General features: G+C 52.2%; 1 pseudogene; it reads left to right on the plus strand.

Annotated features, from left to right (window-relative positions):
• Window positions 1-3,885: 3,885 nt before the first annotated feature.
• Window positions 3,886-5,575, plus strand: LOC127784232 (uncharacterized; annotated as a pseudogene).
• The last annotated feature ends 377 nt before the right edge of the window (window positions 5,576-5,952 follow it).

Genomic DNA, 5,952 nt, shown 5'->3' on the forward strand with positions numbered 1-5,952 from the left:
ACGGACTCGACAAGGTCGTCGGAGAGGTCCATGGTTTAGTTTCAAAATTTATGTGAAATTCAATCATATACTATTCATACGATCGCGTTTTAATTTGTACAATAACCTAATTTACTGTCTAATAACAACACAATCAGATAATCTGAGTGCTACTATTGACAATTTGACATACAAGTTTCAGACAGTTCTGGATATACTAATTCGTTATAAGATCCAGACAGTTCTAGATATTCCAATTCGTTTGAAACTCAGTTAATATAAAATGATTGAAACCACTACGAATCGGGCACCCAATTTTTTTTTTTGACAAAAAATGGGTCTCCCCTTCCCAACATGCACCATGTCATCGCCATGCGCGCATGTGTTATCTCTCTTCTTATCAATACAAGCTTTTCCCACCTATATCTCTCATCGTGTGCACTTTGTTAGCAAATTGCAAATCGTTTTTCTTACAAATTATTTATCCGATTTTGTAACGCCCCGCTTTTCGCGAGACGTTAAAAGCTAATTTACTGAAAATCCTAATTGCGAAAATTTTGTTCTTTGAGTGTTGAAGTCTAAGTTGTGCCAAAGATCTCAATTTAAATCCCTCCTTTGGTCCATCTTTGTGCTATCAAAGATTGTCTCCTCAAAGTTTCCATCCCAATACAATCCCGAAGCTCGATTCTCTCTATTCGGAATCCTCTCATAAGACCCTATCCGCATATCCTGTCGAATATGCGAATTTGAATTCAGTATTCGAACTCCAACTCTCAAATTTCATCTCTCTCTCTATATCTATCTATCTGTCAGTTGGCACATCTGTCTATCTATCGCTCTATCTATCTATCCATCTATCTATCTATTGCACTCTATTGCCATCTCCTGTGGTTCCATTTTTGAATATTGATTTCTCCTTTTGTTTCCCTCTCAAATAAACCTACGAGCCCCGAATACAAACCAATTCCGAAAATATATAATTCCCGCTTTTGAAGCCCTTCCTTGACCCCTCCCTTGGATCCACCTTGAACCCTTGTGTACAAATATACAAATTGAATTCAAATTCAATCTCCACATCAAATTTCTCTCCAAATCAAACCTTCCAGTAAAAGTCTATTTTGCCTCCCTCCAACTTGCTCGGGCCGAAACCATCCTCGGCCCATCCTCTTCTCTCGCCAGCCTCTCCATCGCACGTGCGCCGCACGTGACTCCCTCCGAGAGCGCCGTCTCTCTCGTTCTCTCTCTCTCGCCGCTTCTCGCCGACGCCGCCCAAAATCCGGCCGCGTCGTTCGATTTTTCGCGCGCGCGCGCGTGGTGGCCAACCGCCTGGCCCCGCTCGACGCCATAGCAGCCACCATCCGCCATCATCCGCTGCGTCACCCCGACCTCGCCTCCGCACGCCATAAGCCGCCAAAACACCGACGCCGCACCCACGCGCCTCGCCAGCTCGCCGCCCAAAAACGGAAGGAGCAAAGCTCCCTTTCCACCGCCCTATCTCCCTTTTTCCCTTCTAGTCCCGGCCTCTCTCTCTTCCCCCCCAGTCACCTTGCACGCGGAGGCAGAGGACGCCGACGACGTCCTGCCGCGCCCGTGCCCCCACCTTGACCACGCCGAGCCGCGCCAGCCCGCGCTCGCGGTTTGATTCTCGCCGTCCGATCGACCGCCTCCACCGCCCTTTGCATCCACACCGCTGCCGCTTTCGCACCGCCCACGAAACCGCCGCTGCTGCTCGCGTTCGCCAGCCGAGTGCCAGCTCGCGTGCGTCCTCCTCGCCTATAAAGCCAGCCCCAGGGCACCCCTCTCTTCCTCTTGCATCGTGCCCCAGCGGCGAAGCCGCTGCCGCCTTCTCCCTTGACTCCGGTCGCCGTCGTGCAACCAACCCCGGAGCACCGCCGCGTCCTTCGCCGCCACGGCCAAGAACGCCGCGCCGCACCAAGCTGTTCCTCCCCCGCGCCCTCTCTTCCCTGGCGCGCCCACCTCGGCACCATGCCGCCTCGGCGTCGTGTTCGCCGCCGTGCTCCGCCTCTCGGCCAAGCGCCGCCACCGGCCTTTCCGCCCTTCTTGCCATCGAGCCATCGCCGCCGATGCTCTGCTTCCACAACCGCCGAAGCCATTCTCGTGCGCCGGTGAGCCCCTGACCTCCCCTCTCTTTTTCTGCCGCACCCGCGCTCGCCGGCTCGCCATGCGCTCTGTTTACTCCATGACCGCCGCCCTCTTTTGCTCCCGCGTGGCCGCCGCATTCGGTCGTGCGCCGCCGCCAGCCGTTCGCGCCGCGGATCCCCATATCCCCTCGAATTCCCCTGAGAGCCGCCATAGCCGCCCCCGCCTCTTTCTCCCCCAGCCGTTCCCCTCCTTTCCTCCTCTTCTCGCCGTGGCCGCTCGCCACGCCCGCGTCGCGCCGCGCTCGGCCGTGCGCCACCGTCGGTCTCCTCCCGTCGAATCCCTCGTATCGTCGCGCCTCTTGAGTCCCGGCGAACCTCCCCGGCACGCCGCCGCGGCCGCCCGCCTCGCCGAAGTTGAAGTGAAGTAAAGATTAGGGTTTCGTCCTAGTTCCCTGCTGTTGCCTATGGTGTTGGGTGTTAGACCGTTGGTTCCGCTGCTGCTGCTGCTGTTGGTGTTTGCCTTGTCCGTGTCGTCGGTTGCATTCTCGGGCTGTCTGAGCTGCAACCTAAGTTAAGGTAAATAAGTCCTCTATTTATTTTAAGGATTGCAATGATTCATATTTGTCACCGTGGGTACCAGTGCTATGTCCTGGGACTGGTACTGTAATCGCGGTTTCGTAGAAAGCGGTTCGCGCCGTTTTTCCTATGACACGCTCCTATCAGGTGCCGTTGTACGGCGGTGCCGGATCGGGGTGTGACAGATTTGTAATCCGATTGCACCATTAAATTTGTTGCAATTAAATCTTTACAAAGAGATCCCACATGATTATATTGTGGATGAAAACAATATATTTAATTATATTCCTACATAAAACATTTTTATATTATATATGAAACATTGAGTTGTACGTATTGAAACATCATAGAATACCTAAAAAACATTAAAATAATATCTTGTGCAACACTTCAAAATGATCTAGTGAAACATTAGCTGAAACGTCACAAAATACCTCCTGAAACATTCAAATAACACCATGTGCAACATTCAAAATTGGTACAGTGAAACATCAACCAAAGAGATCACAAAATACCTCCTGAAACATCAAAAAACACCCCACGTAACATTTCATAATGACCTAGCGAAAGATCATTAAATACCTATTACAACCAATTAAAAAATTCATTACAACCGAAAGAGGCGGAGGAAACCTCCTGAATGAATACTGATGATCAATGTCGACGCGGGCTTTGATGAATCTAAAGGAGCTAGTAGCACGGGAGTGGTCATTAGAGACTATGCGGGTGGGTTTATTGCTGCTTCACATAGTTATATTTCTCATGTGGTGGATGCAACCATGGCTGAAGCAGCAGCTTTAAGAGGTGGATTATTATTGGCACAACAAATCGGTTGTAGTCGTGTGGAATTCCAATCGGATTGCATGGAAGTCGTCACAACAATGCAAGAGGGAGGTTTTTCTGCCACGGCAGCAGTTGCGATTTATGATGAATGCTCCCGGTACTGGAAAGATTTTCTTTCTATCTCCATTAGTCATTGTATTAGAGATAGTAATGTTGTGGCTCATGAGCTAGCTAGGCAAGCTTTCATAGGCAAAAATTCTTTTGGTTGGATAGATGATCCCCCTGCCTTCATTCGGCAACTTCTTGTTAATGATGTAACTATATTCTCGAATGAATAAAGCTAGCTGTGAGAATTTAAAAAAAAAAGGTAGAATGTCACACTTTAAGTTACTTCTAAGGTGGTTTTGCAATATTCCCAAACACCAATATGGGAGATTTTGCAACAGAAACAGATCACGCGCACAAACAGGCTATTAGGGCTAAGACCAAGGTAAACAAGGTCGTTTGCGTTGCAGGACGGCGGCGCCGTACGTCCAACGAGGCTAGCTCCGATCCGGCCGGATCGGACGAGCTCGATCGCGGCAATGGCGGTGATCAACGAACTTCCCGACGAACTCCTCGAGAGCGCCTTCCTACGGATCGCTTCGCCCATCTGCCTCGTCCGTGCTGCATCTGCGTGCAGGCGGTGATGCCGCGTCGTCGCCGACGCCGGCTTCCTCCGCCTCTACCCCTCCCGGAACGCGCTCACCATCGGCAGCTACGTCGCCACCGAGACGAGCTACTTCACTCTTCACCAACTGGTCCCCCCCTTCTGCTTCGTGCAGGTTGAGTAGCCTTGCTTTCATGCCGGCCGCCTCGTCGCCGGCCGCCGTGACGAACAGCAGCGGCCGCTTCTCCCTCGACTTCCTGCCCGACCCCGACGTCGACACCTACTGGGTGCTCGCCGACAGCCATGGCGGCCTCCTCCTCCTCGTGCATCGGAGATACTATTGGGGGCGGGCCAACGCTTCGTTTCCCATAGCCATCTGCGAGCCCTTGACGCGGCGCCACCAGACAGTGATTCCTCCGTTGGAGAACAAGAAAGTCGCCCTCCTTGACGCCTTCCTCCTCGCCAGCGACGGCGGCGGCGAGAAGAAGAACAACAACCATGTCGTCGCCGGCGTGTCCAACGTTACTGTGTTACTGATTCTCTACACCTTCAGGAGTGGAGCGAAGACGGCCTGCATCTTCTCCACCGTCACCGGCGGCGGCGCCGACGAGGAGCTGCGCCTGCGCCTCAAGAAGCATGGACCTCGGTGATCTTATCCGGCCCAAGGGCGTCCCCTGGAGCCTTATCGATACCGACGCCATGCACTTCGCCGGACGCGCCGGCGGCTCCCTCTACTGGGGGACTTTGTACGGCGCCGTGCTCGCTCTCAACGAGAGCACCGGCGAGTTCTCGTCGGTGACGTTGCCCAAGTGCACCGGCGAGCAACCCCGGTCCTACCGCCAGCACAACCTCCGCGCCATTGGCGGCGGCGCCGGCGATGATGCCGGCGAGGGTAGGGTGCGCATCATCCGACTAGTGAACAACGAGGAGGTAGAGTTGCTGACGCCGCTGCCGCTCCACGGCATCTGCAGCGGCAGCAGGGAGGAGTGAACGGTGGAGAAGACGCTCCGGCTGCCGGAGTTGACACGCGGATTGCCCGGGTGGAAAGGCTGCTTCTTCGAGACACCGATCGCCGCCACGATCCTAGCGGTGATCGGACGATCCGTCGTGATGACACCGCGGAACGTGACGTGGCCCTTCTCCGTCGACCTCGACACCATGGAGGTGGAGCGCGTGTATGACTGGGGAAACAAACGAGTCCTGAAGTGGGTGTTCCCGGTCGAGCCTCCATGGCCGCCGGCCTTGCCCTTGCACGCCAATGCCACCACGGCTTCATAGACGGCCATTGATGTTGGTACAAAAAATCGTAACTCGTCTGCTCTGCATCCTAATTTCCTTGTTTTAATTTTCATATATTTAGTAAGTGTTGATTAATTAATTAGTCGGGTTGTGAATTGTTAGGGAAAAGTACGTGTTTGCGTTAAATTAATTGGTAACCGTTCTTAATTTTGCAATGTCAATGTATTACACACCCGTATTAGAAATAGTGTTGGAATGCGAGCTTTTGGATTGGTGTTTTATATCAACTAGTTAGGTCATGAGCAATGTATAAGGATGAAGCAGGCCATATGGGTGGATCCCATAACAGGTGTCATCAGTTACAGCAAATCCAACAATATTGTAGGTGTCATCAGTTACAGCAAATCCAACAATATTGTAGCCATAGTGAGAAAATAATGTGGGTTCCACATGTAAATAAAATATGGGTTAATTGGATCCATGCCACTACAAATATGCTAAATTAGAAAAATGCCACTACTATTCACGATATCGGTTGGGTGCCACTGTAATTTTGGGAAATTAGATCCATGCCACTCCGTCGCGTTTTCCATCCACTCCCCATTGACGCCGTCTCTCCGCGTT

This window comes from Oryza glaberrima, chromosome 9 (genome assembly GCF_000147395.1).
Source record: "Oryza glaberrima chromosome 9, OglaRS2, whole genome shotgun sequence".
NCBI classification, from domain to species: domain Eukaryota; kingdom Viridiplantae; phylum Streptophyta; class Magnoliopsida; order Poales; family Poaceae; genus Oryza; species Oryza glaberrima.